This window comes from Oncorhynchus keta, chromosome 29, assembly GCF_023373465.1.
Source record: "Oncorhynchus keta strain PuntledgeMale-10-30-2019 chromosome 29, Oket_V2, whole genome shotgun sequence".
In the NCBI taxonomy this organism is placed as follows: Eukaryota; Metazoa; Chordata; class Actinopteri; order Salmoniformes; family Salmonidae; genus Oncorhynchus; species Oncorhynchus keta.
The window spans coordinates 51,866,614-51,884,521 of NC_068449.1; positions in this window are offsets into that span (position 1 = coordinate 51,866,614).

Here is a 17,908-nt window from a genome sequence, read left to right on the forward strand (position 1 = left end):
GATTAAAGATCAAGGGCCTGATTACCTTCATGTCCACCAATGTTATTTACATGCTGAAATGTCCCTGTGGTCCGTCTTACATAGGGAAAGCCCATAGAAGCCTTAAGAGACGGCTCAGTGTGCACCGCAGCAATATAAGGCCAGGTGAGACAAAAAAAATAATATATATTAGTTACTGCTCATTTTGTACAAGCTGGACATCCTATAGTTCTGAGATATTGGAATATAAATGGTCACGATGTCATGCAGGAGAGGGTACATTGAGAGGAAACTTCAAAAGGGAATCATTCTGGAGTCACAGTACCCGTCTCCTCATGGCCTTAACAAGGAGCTAGACGTGAAACTGTTTTTATAGTTTCAATGTCTAAATTGTGTGGGGGGGGGGAATCCTAATTTAATATTTTGTATGTATATTACTGTAAATATTGATTACATTCCCTGTGTATGATCATATATTTTGATACATTATATATATACACACACACATATATACATACACACACATACATATATACACGTATATATGTATATACACACACACACACATATATTTTAAACCTCCTGCTTCAGGAAGTGATGTCACGTTGCTTGAGCCATTATTGTTATTTAGACAAGCACGCTTCAAAACTTTGTTCATTTGCATAATGTGCATCGTTCACATTCGCTAGTAAAATGTTCAAACTCACCATTGACTTTTCCCCAGAATTCAACCATGCTATGAATTGTTTATTACTACATATTGGAGTATAATGGCATTTAAAATTAGATCTCATATGCTTCTTGATATGGCCCAACCCTAATTTCCACTGAACATTTCACAAAAACACATTTACTTTAAGAACAGCGCAGATGCAAAATTTGGTAACAGAATGACTTTTGTGCTATCAGTAACCAAACTTTGCATCTGCACTGTTCTTAAAGTAAATGTGTTTTTGAAAGTTTGTGGAAATTGACAAGTAATCCTTGTGCATAGAGTTCTACAGTTTGTTTAATTTTGCAATTACTGGTTTTTGTTTGAAAAGAAAAACAAATCAAATATCTCACCTAGACTGACCTAAGGCTAATCCTTAGAGACATCTCAAGTTGGACCCAATCCATGCCTTGACAGAAACTTGAGTAGAGAAACAGAATGGGATGGTTAGGCCTACTCAGAAGCACCTAGACACTAGCCTGCTATGCCAAAGGTCCTCTCTTAACCACTGATGTGGGGTCAGGAGGAATGTGACAGACATCCCAAAATACTGCCTCTGATGAAGTAATATTCAGTCACAGCCCATCTTGGGGTGGGTGACTACACTAGGCTAAATTACACAGGGAGGGGGAGAAGAGACCACCTCGCACACAAACATGATGGCATGTAAGCCGCAGCAGTGCGCTTCCTTCCTCTGACGGGCTGACTGATACAAGGCTCAACGAGAGCTCTGACCACAGATTTTTGCAGCCTTGTGCCTGACTACTAAAAACACACCAGGGCACAGGTTGAGCATCGGCTGCAGACAAAAACCCACCAACCAAGAAAGACACTTGAAGTAGTTTAACACAGAGGATCAAATCTCAAAAGTTACGATTCATTAAGATTAAATAACAATAAGCTAAATAACAAATCAGCTGCTGAACATATACGCCATAAGCAAAAGGATTAGGCATTACTGCAGTAATGTTAAAGCTCGTCATGTCAGTTGTTGAGATCTGGAGTACGTCTCCTGTACACCGTAAACATCACCTTCTAGCAGACTTCTACACAGACTAAGAAGTTGATCATCCAGTAGACTGGTAGTCCCAGTGATGTACATATGAACCGTGGTAGTAAAGTATGGGTTAATAGCCTCGATGCAGTGTTGTCAAAACAGAGGTATAGCCAGGCCAACAAGTCAGACAGGTCATTATTTTGTTAGCAAACATACACTGCTGAACATAGCAATTAGCTTTCTATCGACTGTGGAACTCGAGTGAGTCCAAAACACTTAGGAGGGATCCAGACCTCTGAATCTGGCCAGTCCTTCCGCTCTCACTCTCATTGAGCTGAATTATCACCTAGTAAATCAGGTTCCCACTGATTAAGAGACTGATTAGTTTGACCAGCTTTCATCTTCAGTCACTCCCAGCGAGGGCATTCCATCCAGATAGGCTATTGCTGGACCAGTCTGCCAGTACCACAGCGGGCATCAGTGCTGTGCGCAGGCTGATCCATAATTCACAACAAGCAGAGACAGTGTTTGTCTCAGCGCCAGGGATATGTGAAGAGCTATTCTACCTAACAGAGCCAGTGTCTCATTACCTTTTGACATATGCAATAGACACACCTCATTACCATGGTATTGCTACAGTATATCTGTTTTGTTAGCCACTGTGATTCGAGGTACTTTAGCACCAGTTGGCTAGCTCAACTGGCTTAGGCTAAATGTCAATGCCATGGTGATGCGGTTTAAAACGAGCACTTCAGATGTGCAACCTGAAGCAAATCAAACACTAGGACACCCTATGTGAAGCCTACAATCTGTATGTGTCAGCTCTTACCAGATAACAGGCCTAGACGTAAAACAGCCGCAGAGTCCATCTCCAAAACATCGGGAGGTTTCCCTCTTATAGTGTAAAAACAACTATATGCATTCTGAATACAGTTGAACCTTTAGGTTGTAGTTAGTCCTATAAATACTATATTATCTCTATACCATTTCATATACCTTTGACTATTGGATGTTCTTATAGGCACTATAGTATTGCCAGTGTAACAGTATAGATTCCGTCCCCCTCCTCGCCCCTACATGGGCTCGAACCAGGAACACATCGACAACAGCCACACTCGAAGCATCGTTACCCATCGCTCCACAAAAGCCGCGGCCCTTGCAGCGCAAGCGGAATAACTACTCCAAATCTAAAAGCGAGTGATGTTTGAAACGGTATTAGCGCACACCCAGCTAACTAGCTAGCCATTTAACATTGGTTACACCAGCCATTAGGCTGATAGGCTTGAAGTCAAACAGCGCTGTGCTTGCGAAGAGCTGCTGGCAAAACGCACGAAAGTGCTGTTTGAATGAATGATTACGGGCCTGCTGCTGCTCAGTCAGACTGCTCTATCAAATCAGACTTAATTATAACACACAGAAATATAAGAGCCTTTGGTCATTAATATGATCGAATACAGAAACTCATTTCGAAAACAAAACGTTTATTATTTCAGTGAAATACGGAAGCGTTCGGTATTTTATCTAAGTCTAAATATTCTTGTTACATTGCACAACCTTCAATGTCATAATTACGTAAAATTCTGGCAAATTAGTTCGCAATGAGCCAGGCAGCCCAAACTGTTGCATATACCCTGACTCACCTGGTTAATATTGCCTGCTAAACTGGATTAGTAGTTATAACTACTGATTATTATTGTTTTTTCATAAGATAAGTTTAATGCTAGCTAGCAATTTAACTTGGCTTCTACTGCATTTGCGTAACAGGCAGGCTACCCGTGGAGTGCAATGGTTAGAGCATTGGACTAGTTAACTGTGCGGTTGCAAGATTGAAACCCCTGAGCTGACAAGATGAAAATCTGTCGTTCTGCCCCTGAACAAGGCAGTTAACCCACAGTTCCTAGGCAGTCATTGAAAATAAGAATGTGTTCTTAACTGACTTGCCTAGTTAAATAAAGGTATAAAATAAAAATTAATAATCTGAAATCGGCACCCAAAAATACAGATTTCCGACCTCTAGTGTCACATCAGCAGTGAGAAATCACTTAAGGGCCCGATTCAGTGTTGACATCATTGGGAGAGAAATCTGATTTTGTAGTTGGGAAGAGAGCTTGTGGTTTAGACATAGAATAGGCTAACGTAATATGATGCCCAAACATTGAAGACATTCCTTTAAACTTAGTTTGTCTAACAGAATCCATGGTTTGGTGGGGGAAGACAGCTGTTGGCCATTATAGGCTATAGGATAATGTGATATGACGTCAAAACAAGTGCATGCTTCCCTATGCAAGCATTCCTTTAAAAAAGGTCCAAAGGACAGCCGTAAAAAAAGGACACATTCTTTATTAACAGACGAGTGCCTTGAAGTACTCAGCTGAGTGGAGGAAGACACTGGAGGGAGCTAGACATGAGCCAAGTGGGACACACTGAATTCTAGATATGATATCGATCTCTAGCTCAAGTTCTACTATCATGACAAACTATATTAGGGCACAAAGGAAGGGCGTAGTGTGGATGGATGTACTTCAGATATCCCTGTGCTTAAAAATGGGCACTTGGTCATCCAACTGGTTTCTCACACTTTTTTCAGACCGGTTCCTTTCCATTCCATGTGGACTGTTCCATGAAAGTCCCATTTCCTCTCCACTTTCTCTGGTGAGGGGCAGGGTTCAAGGACACAGTACACAGTAAGAGAATGCACATGGGAGGGTGATGTCATCAGAATGCAACAGTTGACATTGATTAGCCCCATGTGTGGTGTGTCCTCACCTAGACTCTCCCATTGATTCCTACTCTGGTTACAGCTACAGTGGTGTCACTGACTGAATCGTTCCCTCTGTCCGTATTCCTCTTTCCCTCCCAGAAGGGTGGGTACTAGCAGAGACAGGAAGAAAGCAGCTAGCTCAACCATTACATAACACCCTTCAACCTAGTATTCTGGTGGAAAAACAAAACCTGGCACCCGCATAAGTTTGGTGCTATCACGGGGTGTATAACTTCAAGACAATTGCACAGAGCAGCTGCAGGCACACATCAATGGTATATCAGCGGAGCAACAAATGTGACAGGCGAGAGGTCTGTACCTATTCGATCCCAGAGATAACTGTTATCCTAGTGACAGAACAAATACCAATAACACCCGAACTTCTGCCGAAGGCCTAAGAGGAAGGCATCTTGTTTCTGGTCCTAGCCATGTTGCCTTTAAAAAGGAAAGGCTTTTCAGTAAAACAGGCAAATCATTTCAGTTAAACTGGGAACCGGCGACTTTCATCCCCACCACTTGTCCATGTAAAAACCAGAGATCCTGCTTGGCTGTGTGAGTCATGATGCCACAACCTTGCATTAATCTGATATCATGAGTCAAGTTCTCTCGAACAGGTAAAACATGAAGGGGCCAAGCGATGTGACAAACACTTGTTGCAGTGTGTGTGTGTGTGTGTGTGTGTGGGGGGGGCAATGGAGTGCTACAGCTCTGGAAGTGTATTGAGACATCTCCTAGCCAGGGTTCCCCTCTTTGGTTACATTAAAACCAGGAGGTGCTCTAGTCTACAGTACAGCAGAACTGACCAATCAGCATCCAAACTGGAGCAAAAGACAACTGAAGTACAAATGGTGGGACATTAAATGTTTGTTGCTGGTCCTGGTCAGATACAGCCTAGTCAAGATCAAATGCCGGGTACAATAGACACACCTCATTACCATGGTATTGCTACAGTATATGTGAAGAATATAAAGTGCTATGGATGCATGTTTGTATTCACACGGAGCTGGGCTGTATACCGTATTTAATGATCTACCAGTATTGATGCACGGACCGATTTGAGTTTTTACTTTACCTTCTATAAGTGGTTTTGAATATTAGGTCTGTTAATTCAAATGTGATACGCCATGTGCAATGTCCATTTTTATTGTTCACTTTGCTACTCAAGTCGTCCCCCTCCACTCCCTCTATGCCACTTCCCATAGACCTAGCTCTGCCGTCACTCAAGGAGCGCATGTTGTTCCTTGACCACGAGACACTTGTGTTCAGTCTATGGTCAATGCAGCAATGTTGATAACGATGCAGTTTTCACAAGCGTTCTATAAATTACACTATTAGTTTGTTTCTCTTGTTTCTCAAACAGCTAGCTTGTCTTTTCTTAGCAAGTTAGGCCTAAATTGTGTTAGTCGCTAATCGCTAGTTAGCTATTGAGTCAGAGCAAATGTAATTGTTCCTACCCTGTCACAATAACTCCTCCCTGGCAGTTTCTTTTTTAAATGTATTTAATTTTACCCCTTTTTTCTCCCCAATTTTGTGGTATCCAATTGTTAGTAGCTACTATCTTGTCTCATCGCTACAACTCCCGTACGGGCTCGGGAGAGACGAAGGTTGAAAGTCATGCGTCCTCCGATACACAACCCAACCGTACTGCTTCTTAACACAGTGCCCATCCAACCCGGAAGCCAGCCGCACCAATGTGTCAGAGTAAACACCGTGCACCTGGCAACCTTGGTTAGCGTGCAAGGCGCCCGGCCCGCCACAGGAGTCGCTGGTGCACGATGAGACAAGGATATCCCTACCGGCCAAGCCCTCCCATCGCCCCACCCGGTCACGGCCGGTTACGACAGAGCCTGGGCGCGAACCCAGGGTCTCTGGTGGCACAGCTGGCGCTGTAGTACAGCGCCCTTTGCCACTGCGCCACCCGGGAGGCCCTCCCTGGCATTTTCATTTGTCTCATGTCAAACACCATTGAAAGAGCTTATTATATTCTAACTATAGAATAATCATTCTATTTCCATGTAGGGCTGGACGGTATACCGCATTTTATGATATACCGGTATTGATGCAGGGACCCGTTTGAGTTTAACTCTACCTTCTATACTGGTATTTAATGTTTGGTTTGTTAAAATGTGAGACGACATGTGTAATGTCAATTTTTATAGTTTACTTCGCTACTTAAGTAATCGCTCTCCGCGCCACTTCTCAGACCTAGCCACGCCCTCTGTCACTCAAGGCGTGCATTTGCTGTTCCTCAACCACGAGACACTTAGCGCGCGCTAACAGCGGTTCAAACGTCACTCGCTCTGAGCCTTCTAGTAGTTGTTCCTCTTGCTCTGCATGGGTAACGCTGCTTCGAGGGTGGCTGTTGTCATTGTGTTCCTGGTTCAAGCCCAGGGAGGAACGAGGAGAGGGACGGAAGCTATACTGTTACACTGGCAATATTAAAGTGCCTATAAGAACATCCAATAGCCAAAGGTTAATGAAATACAAATGGTATAGAGGGAAATAGTCCTATAATAACTACAACCTAAAACTTCTTACCTGGGAATATTGAAGACTCATGTTAAAAGGAACTTTCATATGTTCTCATGTTCTGAGCAAGGAACTTAAACATTAGCTTTCTTACATAGCACATATTGCACTTTTACTTTGCATTATTTAAACCAAATTTAACATTTCATTATTTATTTGAGGCTTAATTGATTTTTTTTATGTATTAAGTTAAAATAAGTGTTCATTCAGTATTGTTGTAATTGTCATTATTACAAGTAAATAAACATAATATATATATTTTATAAATCGTCCGATTAAATCGGTATCGGCTTTTTTGGCCTGCCAATAATCGGTGCTGAAAATTCATAATCGGCCGACCTCTAAATTGAACAGTATAAAACGAATCAGAATGGAGAAAGACTTGAATGTATGCGATGCCACCCTAGGATCACTCACTACTCAGAAAGCAAATGTAAAACATTATTCAACAAAAAAGTGCTATAATATTTATCCCATATCACCCAGTCCTAAACTTCGCCTCACTTAACATTCATCAGCATAATCCGACTGCTTATTCATGCTTTATTCAACCCCACCCTAAAGCGCACTGCAACCGGTTCCATGTTTGTGCTGGACCTTCAGTACCACACTAGTGTACAACCTGTTGCTCATGACGTGATATTTTCCCTCAGAGCAGCAGAGTTAATACAACCACATCAACCAATCCAGTTCAGGTCCGGACATAAACACCCCGTAAAGTCCCATAGTGAATTCAATGAAACCATGACAAGCTAGCAGGACTAATATGCATTTTGACACATCCCTTTAAAAGTTTCCTGGATTGCTAATGTGACTCACTCCATGCACAGCTGTTCTGAAGGAGGAGTGGCAAACATAAGCAGCCTAGTGAAACTGGGGAGGGTGCATCTTAAGTGTTGAAGTGACCTCACCTCAGACTGTAGCAGGGCGGGTGAATCGTTAATACATTTGCCTCACAGACAGATGTATTTGTGATATTTTTCTCCGCAAAGCTGAATTTCCTGAGATGGCATTCCCAAGGTGGCTAACTTTTGGATACTGTAATGGCTGGTCCACTGTGTAGCTGCAGCCTAATCAAACTACTGTACTTTCTAAACTCTACCAACTTAAAAATAACTATCCACTAGTCTAGTCCTTGTAGTAGGCAGAGTAAAGCCTAACTCCTTTGCCCTTTTGGGTAGAAAGTATCAAAATAATAGCAACTAGAACAGCCAATGCAAACAAATCTTACTCCACTGAAATTAAAATACCCGTTTGGATCAGATGTTTTTCTGTAGAAGAGTCATATTATCAACAAAGTGCATCAGCTTATCTGATGTGCCACTTGGATCAACTGTCAAACAGTCAGAGCAAGAGAGCTGCTGGGCCCAGGGCCTCACGGGCCAATTAACTGTTTACACGGCTATGCCTTTCCCAATCCTTCCTGTTCCATTCGCCCATCTTTCCAGTCAGATTCCACACTCCGCTCTACTCCGTTCCACTCACAGGCACAACCATTTTCCTCTCGGGAGGTCACCCTCCTTCCCCTCTAGTTTGTTCAGAGTTCTGGAATTATTTGTTTTTTCCCCCCATCAATCTTCCATGGTATTACCCTTCATGACAACAGCAGCATTACCCAATTTCTACCTTCAGGGTTCTTTAACATCAAAACATGTCTAAAAATAGGTCAGAGTAATTAATTAAGATCTCCCAGCCCCTGTACATCCAATAGACAACTACAACAGGATCTTAATCTGAGAACTCTAGCTTTCACTCTGACTGGTCAAACTAGTTGCATAGTCTGAGTGAGAATTCCCTGTCCTTGTGTCCACATTTCTAGACATCTGCATTTTATTTTAAAGGGAGAGGCTTCAAGTGGATATGGCCTATCTGGTTTTACCTTGAAGGTAACCTTCACCGAGTCAGGCATTTGAAACACTGGTTTTAATCAATTAATAAAAAAGGTACAGGAGTTCAGAGACGCCCAAGGGAAGGAGGGTGGAGCCTTCAGCAAACTGAAACACCTGCACCATAAATGAGACTCCTGAGTGTCATGACCATGATCAAACCCAGGTAATATACACTGGTATCAGTTTCATAAAAGAACCTTGTGTTGTTTAGAACGGCACCGGACAGATGGAAAAAGTTCCTCCTGCATGACCTCACGTCTGTGTTAATGTGATTTTAATGAAAGATTGTGATGTGGCTCTTTGGCAGAATCAGTAATACGATTATAGGGGAGAGAGCCTGAGCAGCTTGCCAGACCAAATCATGCCCGTACACTCACTCTGGCCTGCCTGCCAACACCCAGCAAAAGCTGCAAAACCTCTTGGCCTGTGTTTTTTACAGGGAAAATGTGGGGAAGGAAAAGACAAAACATTTTAAATTTGCAAGATGTCAGTTGACCAGAGGAAGTCAAGCTGTTGCCATGGTGGACTGAACATAGCCCGCCAGTCACATCAGCACAAACTGATTGACTAGTTTAGTTTCACATGACAGCTTGATACTTTGTTTCTCAATGTACTCGTCTAAAAAAACAAAACTGAGGAATATGAGGTAGGGTTGGGCGATATGGCGTAAAAATCATAACTAATGGGCGATTCATGATATACACCAAGTTAGGCCTGCCGAACCCTCTTCCTGGAGCTCTACTGTCCTGTAGGTTCAGTCTAACCCTAATTTAGCATATCTGATTCAGCTAGGTTTTGTTGAGTAGCTAATTAGTAGAATCAGGTGTGTTAAATTAGAGTTGGACTGAACCCACAGGACAGTAGAGCTCCAGGAAGAGGGTTGGGCAGGCCTAACTTGGTGTATATCATTAATCGCCCATTAGTTATGATTTTTACGCCATATCGCCCAGCCTCATAGTACATTGAGAAACAAAGTATCTCCAGGAAGAGGGTTGGGCAGCCCTGCTCTAAGTGTACAAAACATTTGGAACACCTTCCTAATATTGACTTGTACCTCCTTTTGCCCTCGGGACAGCCTCAAAATGCATTCCACAAGGATGCTGGCCCATGTTGACTCCAATGCTTCCCACAGTTGTCAAGTTGGCTGGATGTCCTTTGGGTGGTAGACCATTCTTGATACAGACAGGGAAACTTGAGCATGAAAAACCCAGCGAGGTTGCAGTTCTTGGCACTCAAACCATACCCCTTTCAAAGGCACTTAAATATGTTGGTCTTGCCCATTCACCTGCTGAATGGCACACATACATACAAGCCATGTCTCAAGGCTTAAATCTTTTTTTAAACAGGTCTCCTCCCGTTCATTTACGCCGAATGATGTGTATTTAATAAGTGACATCAATAAGGGATCATATATATCCCAAAAAGGGATATATATGGTCAGTCGGTCATGGTAAAGAAACACTCAAATCAAATTTTATTTGTCACATACACATGGTTAGCAGATGTTAATGCGAGTGTAGCGAAATGCTTGTGCTTCTAGTTCCGACAATGCAGTGATAACCAACAAGTAATCTAACTAACAATTCCAAAACTACTGTCTTATACACAGTGTAAGGGGATAAAGAATATGTACATAAGGATATATGAATGAGTGATGGTACAGGGCAGCATACAGTAGATGGTATCGAGTACAGTATATACATATGAGATGAGTATGTAGACAAAGTAAACAAAGTGGCATAGTTAAAGTGGCTAGTGATACATGTATTACATAAGGATGCAGTCGATGATGTAGAGTACATTATATACATATGCATATGAGATGAATAATGTAGGGTAAGTAACATTATATAAGGTAGCATTGTTTAAAGTGGCTAGTGATATATTTACATCATTTCCCATCAATTCCCATTATTAAAGTGGCTGGAGTTGGGTCAGTGTCAATGACAGTGTGTTGGCAGCAGCCACTCAATGTTAGTGGTGGCTGTTTAACAGTCTGATGGCCTTGAGATAGAAGCTGTTTTTCAGTCTCTCGGTCCCAGCTTTGATGCACCTGTAATGACCTCGCCTTCTGGATGATAGCGGGGTGAACAGGCAGTGGTTCGGGTGGTTGATGTCCTTGATGATCTTTATGGCCTTCCTGTAACATCGGGTGGTGTAGGTGTCCTGGAGGGCAGGTAGTTTGCCCCCGGTGATGCGTTGTGCCGACCTCACTACCCTCTGGAGAGCCTTACGGTTGAGGGCGGAGCAGTTGCCGTACCAGGTGGTGATACAGCCCGCCAGGATGCTCTCGATTGTGCATCTGTAGAAGTTTGTGAGTGCTTTTGGTGACAAGCAGAATTTCTTCAGCCTCCTGAGGTTGAAGAGGCGCTGCTGCGCTTCTTCACGACGCTGTCAGTGTGAGTGGACCAATTCAGTTTGTCTGTGATGTGTATGCCGAGGAACTTAAAACTTGCTACCCTCTCCACTACTGTTCCATCGATGTGGATAGGGGGGTGTTCCCTCTGCTGTTTCCTGAAGTCCACAATCATCTCCTTAGTTTTGTTGACGTTGAGTGTGAGGTTATTTTCCTGACACCACACTCCGAGGGCCCTCACCTCCTACCTGTAGGCCGTCTCGTCGTTGTTGGTAATCAAGCCTACCACTGTTGTGTCGTCCGCAAACTTGATGATTGAGTTGGAGGCGTGCGTGGCCACGCAGTCGTGGGTGAACAGGGAGTACAGGAGAGGGCTCAGAACGCACCCTTGTGGGGCCCCGTGTTGAGGATCAGCGGGGAGGAGATGTTGTTGCCTACCCTCACCACCTGGGGGCGGCCCGTCAGGAAGTCCAGTACCCAGTTACACAGGGCGGGGTCGAGACCCAGGGTCTCGAGCTTGATGACGAGCTTGGAGGGTACTATGGTGTTGAATGCCGAGCTGTAGTCGATAAACAGCATTCTCACATAGGTATTCCTCTTGTCCAGGTGGGTTAGGGCAGTGTGCAGTGTGGTTGAGATTGCATCGTCTGTGGACCTATTTGGGCGGTAAGCAAATTGGAGTGGGTCTAGGGTGTCAGGTAGGGTGGAGGTGATATGGTCCTTGACTAGTCTCTCAAAGCACTTCATGATGACGGAAGTGAGTGCTACGGGGCGGTAGTCATTTAGCTCAGTTACCTTAGCTTTCTTGGGAACAGGAACAATGGTGGCCCTCTTGAAGCATGTGGGAACAGCAGACTGGTATAGGGATTGATTGAATATGTCCGTAAACACACCGGCCAGCTGGTCGCAGTGGCACTGTATTGTCCTCAAAGCGGGCAAAAAAGTTATTTAGTCTGCCTGGGAGCAAGACATCCTGGTCCGTGACTGGGCTGGGTTTCTTCTTGTAGTCTGTGATTGACTGTAGACCCTGCCACACGCCTCTTGTGTCTGAGCCGTTGAATTGAGATTCTACTTTGTCTCTGTACTGACGCTTAGCTTGTTTAATAGCCTTGCGGAGGGAATAGCTGCATTGTTTATATTCGGACATGTTACCAGACACCTTGCCCTGATTAAAAGCAGTGGTTCGCGCTTTCAGTTTCACACGAATGCTGCCATCAATCCACGGTTTCTGGTTTGGGAATGTTTTTATCGTTGCTATGGGAACGACATCTTCAACGCACGTTCTAATGAACTCGCACACCGAATCAGCGTATTCGTCAATATTTTCATCTGACGCAATACGAAACATGTCCCAGTCCACGTGATGGAAGCAGTCTTGGAGTGTAGAGTCAGCTTGGTCTGACCAGCGTTGGACAGACCTCAGCGTGGGAGCCTCTTGTTTTAGCTTCTGCCTGTAGGCAGGGATCAGCAAAATGGAGTCGTGGTCAGCTTTTCCGAAAGGGGGGCGGGGCAGGGCCTTATATGCGTCGCGGAAGTTAGAGTAACAATGATCCAAGGTTTTACCACCCCTGGTTGCGCAATCGATATGCTGATAAAATTTAGGGAGTCTTGTTTTCAGATTAGCTTTGTTAAAATCCCCAGCTACAATGAATGCAGCCTCCGGATAAATGGTTTCCAGTTTGCAAAGAGTTAAATAAAGTTTGTTCAGAGCCATCGATGTGTCTGCTTGGGGGGGGATATATACGGCTGTGATTATAATCGAAGAGAATTCTCTTGGTAGATAATGCGGTCTACATTTGATTGTGAGGAATTCTAAAATCAGGTGAACAGAAGGATTTGAGTTCCTGTATGTTTCCTTCATCACACCATGTCCCGTTAGTCATGAGGCATACGCCCCCGCCACTCTTCTTACCAGAGAGATGTTTGTTTCTGTCGGCGCGATGCGTGGAGAAACCCGTTGGCTGCACCGCATCGGATAGAGTCTTCCCAGTGAGCCATGTTTCCGTGAAGCAGAGAACGTTGCTGATGTCCCTCTGGAATGCAACCCTTGATGTCCCTCTGGAATGCCACCCTTGCTCGGATTTCGTCAACCTTGTTGTCAAGAGACTGGACATTGGCAAGAAGAATGCTGGGGAGTGGTGCACGATGTGCCCTTTTTCGGAGTCTGACCAGAACACCACCTCGTTTCCCTCTTTTTCGGAGTCGTTTCCTTGGGTCGCTGCATGCGATCCATTCCGTTGTCCTGTTTGTAAGGCAGAACACAGGATCCGTGTTGCGGAAAACATATTCTTGGTCGTACTGATGGTGAGTTGACGCTGACCTTATATTTCAGTAGTTCTTCTCGACTGTATGTAATGAAACCTAAGATGACCTGGGGTACTAATGTAAGAAATAATACGTAAAAAAACAAAAAACTGCATAGTTTCCTAGGAACGCGAAGCGAGGCGGCCATCTCAGTCGGCGCCGGAAGTTGTGTGTATCTTGATATTTTCAAAGTTATGGATGAGTCACAATATATATTTTTTAATGTTCTCTAAATAATGCACAATTTATGCTCAATGCACTGCATTTCAAACAGCCTGGGATAATATATGCATTTAGGATTTGTTAAATTATACCTAGGGTAAATATAAGCCTTCAACCCTAAAAACACACTAATAATTACATTTTATTTCAAAAATAGTTTAGTGCTTTTTGCAATAATCACTGATCTGGTTCTCAAGTTTATCTATAAAAAAATGCCCTTTGTTACTAAATTTGCCAGAACCATGCACAACTTCTGGTAGCAGTCATTATAGAAAATGAACATATCTCAAACATAAGCCCACTTGCTAGTGCAGGGGTAGGCAACCCTGTTCCTGGAGTGCCACCGGTACTGACAGATTTTGTTCCAACTAGGCACCACACCTGACCAGAGGTGGAAAAGTACTCAATTGTCATACTTGAGATGAAGTACAAAGTAATGGTATAGAGAGAAATAGTCATAATAACGACAACCTAAAACTTCTTACCTGGGAATATTGAAGACCCATGTTAAAAGGAACCACAAGCTTTCATATGTTCTCATGTTCTGAGCAAGGAACTGAAACATTAGCTTTCTTACATAGCACATATTGCACTTTTACTTTGTTTTTGCATCATTTAAACCAAATTGAACATGTTTAATTATCTACTTGGGCTAAATTGATTTTATTGATGAATTCAGTTAAAATAAGTGTTCATTCAGTATTGTTGTATTTTTTTTAAAAGTCCGATTAAATCGGTATCTGCTTTTTTTGGTCCTCCAATAAATCGGTATTGAAAAATCATAATTGGTCAACCTCTAATAAAAAGGACATTGTTAAAGGTTAAGTTCTCCTCTATTACAGTAAAATAACATCTGGATGTGTTTCGGTTTCCATGTGACTGATTATGTTGGACCAAATCTGAAATGCAAATAGAGAGTTGAAACTGCTTGTTGTTATTGTGTGGCAGGGGAAGGGCTTGGTGTCTGTGTGTGAGTGGAAATGTGTACACTACACATCAGTGAAGGAGCCGAAAACAAAAAGAAACCCCCCCCCCATTAAAATGAAAACAAAACCTTGATTCTTGCCATACAGGCAAGAATCAGTAGAAGATAACATTATCAGAAATCAAGACTGAGTTTTAGTGGGTAATACTTTTCACAAGAAAGCTCCCATGAAAATTTCAGGATGTACTTTGAAAAGCAGACACTCACCAATAAGAGAGACTAAACCCTAACATAAAGTTTTTTTTTTTAAGTGACTGACATGTTGAGTAGGGGTTGGGTAACAGGGGGTACGGAGCGGGCAGACTTCCTATGGAGGAAACCACTCTTGAAACAGGAGCACATCCTCTGGCCTGTCCCTCCTCTAGTGGGCACTTCCATGTCACAGGCTAGCTCCCTGGCCAAAGGCCCTGTTTGCACGTTTCCTTCCCCCCAAAAAATCTAAGACTTTCCGTTGCGGGACATCCCCTCAGGCGTAGGACTGAAAAGGGTGGCCCAGGGCCAAAGCTGGACCAGAGTAACTTGGGATTTTGGAACTTGAGCAAGACCCAGGGAATTCCACTTGAAGATCCTACAGCAGCGACTGGCCCAAGAGAGAGTGCAACATTCCTCATCCCTAGTCCCTACCTTATTCAAACGTCAGCCTTCATCTAGCCTGGTTTCAGATCAGTTTGTGCTGTATAGCCAACTCCTGGGACCAGGCTACAGTTCATCACTCAACACATGATATGTATACAGGCAGTGACACCAAATCTCTGGATGTTTACTAAATATTAGCGTAATGCTGAATCTGCCCTTTGACAAAATAGCTTTTAATGTTGCCATGAAGCTGATGGGAGGCCCACATGCAATGAGGATTATATGCCATATAAGAGAGCCCGATTCAGCCCCATGGTCTGATTTCATGGTCTGGTTTCAAATGGTGATAAATGACAATCTCACTGAATCCCAGCCAAGCATCTATAAGTACCTAGGTGTCTGGCTAGACTAAACTCTCCTTCCAGACTCATATCAAAAATCTCCAATTTAAAGTCAAATCTAGTCAGCTTTCTATTCCGCAACAAAGCCTCCTTCACTCACGCCGCCAAACTTACCCTAGTAAAACTGACTATCCTACCGATCCTCGACTTCGGCGATGTAGTCTACAAAAAAGCTTCCAATACTCTTCTCAGCAAACTGGATGCAGTTTATCACAGTGCCATCCATTTTGTCACTAAAGCACCTTATACCACCCACCACTGCAACCTGTATGCTCTAGTCGGCTGGCCCTCGCTACATATTAGTCTCCAGACCCACTGGCTCCAGGTCATTGTTAAGGGAATTTTTATCAATGATGACTAATTATGTATACATTTCAATCAGGACTGACTAGTCCAAATGCTATTATGTACTGTACATATATGAATTCTCTCTTGCTCCCATTCCCAAGTGTATATATTCTCTCAGCCTGATGTGTCTCGACTGAATAGCTAGGTTTTGGGCGGCGCGACAGGGTAATATGTTTCAGGAGGGCAGTCGGTGCCAAGCAGACTGACATCCTTTACACGTGGTTTAAAGTGAACGTTGCACAAATAATTTGTAAGTCGCTCTGGATAAGAGCGTCTGCTAAATGACTTAAATGTAAATGTAAATGTATATAATATAGTCAGGAGTTTAGTAACAACGACGGTCTGTTCCTTTGTACAAATGAATGAACTATCTCCAGACTGTCTAGAATGCTGATTTACAATGACTGACCTTGGCTTCAGACGAGGAGGGAAGGATCGAGAACTATAGGGCCTCTCTACTAGTGTCATGGAGATAGAACATTTAGAAAACGCTGACGTCATTTTCAGTTTATAACCTGTGGAAAAATGTGTATGTACCAGTACTCTTGAATTAACGCTGTTACCTGACTTAAGACCGGGGCTCTGTCCATTCTTATAAAAATATAGGGTCTTACAAGCCCTTCGAATGCATTGACAGAGTGATGAATTCTGATTGGGAAAAAAAATAGAGGAATTTAGAATTCCACTAACAATCTACAAGTCCATGCTAGGTAAAGCTCCGCCTTATCTCAGTTCACTGGTCACGATGGCAACACCCATCCTTAGCACGCGCTCCAGCAGGTCTCACACTGATCATCCCTAAATCCAACACCTAATTTGGAAATCTTTCGTTCCAGTTCTGCTGCCTGTGACTGGAACGAATTGCAAAAAAAAAAATGTTTTTAATAAAAAAAATAATAAATAAAAATCGCTGAAGTTGGAGACTTGTATCTCCCTCACCAACTTCAAACATCTGCTATCTGATCAGCTAACCGATCACTGCAGCTGTACAGTCTATTGTTAAATAGCCCACCCAATTTTACCTACCTCATCCCCACAGTTTTTATTTATTTACTCTTCTGCTCTTTTGCACACCAATATCTCTACCTGTATATGACCATCTGATCATTTATCACCCCAGTGTTAATCTGCAAAATTGTAATTATTTGCCTACCTCCTCATGCCTTTTGCACACAATGTATATAGACTCCCCTTTTTTTTCCTACTGTGTTATTGACTTGTTAATTGTTTACTCCATGTGTAACTCTGTGTTGTCTGTTCACACTGCTATGCTTTTTCTTGGCCAGGTCGCAGTTGCAAATGAGAACTTGTTCTCAACTAGCCTACCTGGTTAAATAAAGGTGAAATAAAAAATAAAAAGACTCTTGTCATCCACAAAAGCAAAGACGCTAAAGGCAGATAGTTAAACAAGTACAGCCAATTGCTGAGACATTTTACTCTGATCTCAGACTGTAGGCAGGTTTCCATTGATCGTGGTATAGTCGACAAAAGAAATGTCCATTTAAAAAATTTAAAAAACAGATATGAGAACTTAATGCGCAATTTGCCTAAATGTGTAATGAAAACACTTCAACCACTGCAAATTCTATTGATTTTTTTAAAAGGTGTGAAGTCACTACATCCAGCTGTTTTTAATCAACAGACAAGATAGTTAAATGGAATCACACCCTAGCAGGCAATTGTCACATCTATTTTCTATGCAAACTTCCTAAATGTCATCAACAAACGAAAAGTCTAGCTAGTCAGGGACTATTGATGGGTTAGCTGACAACGTCACAAAAACGATGCACACGCTTCAATGGGGCAGAAGTTTGAGTTGTTGAGATTCTGGATGGCCAGAGCTACCAAC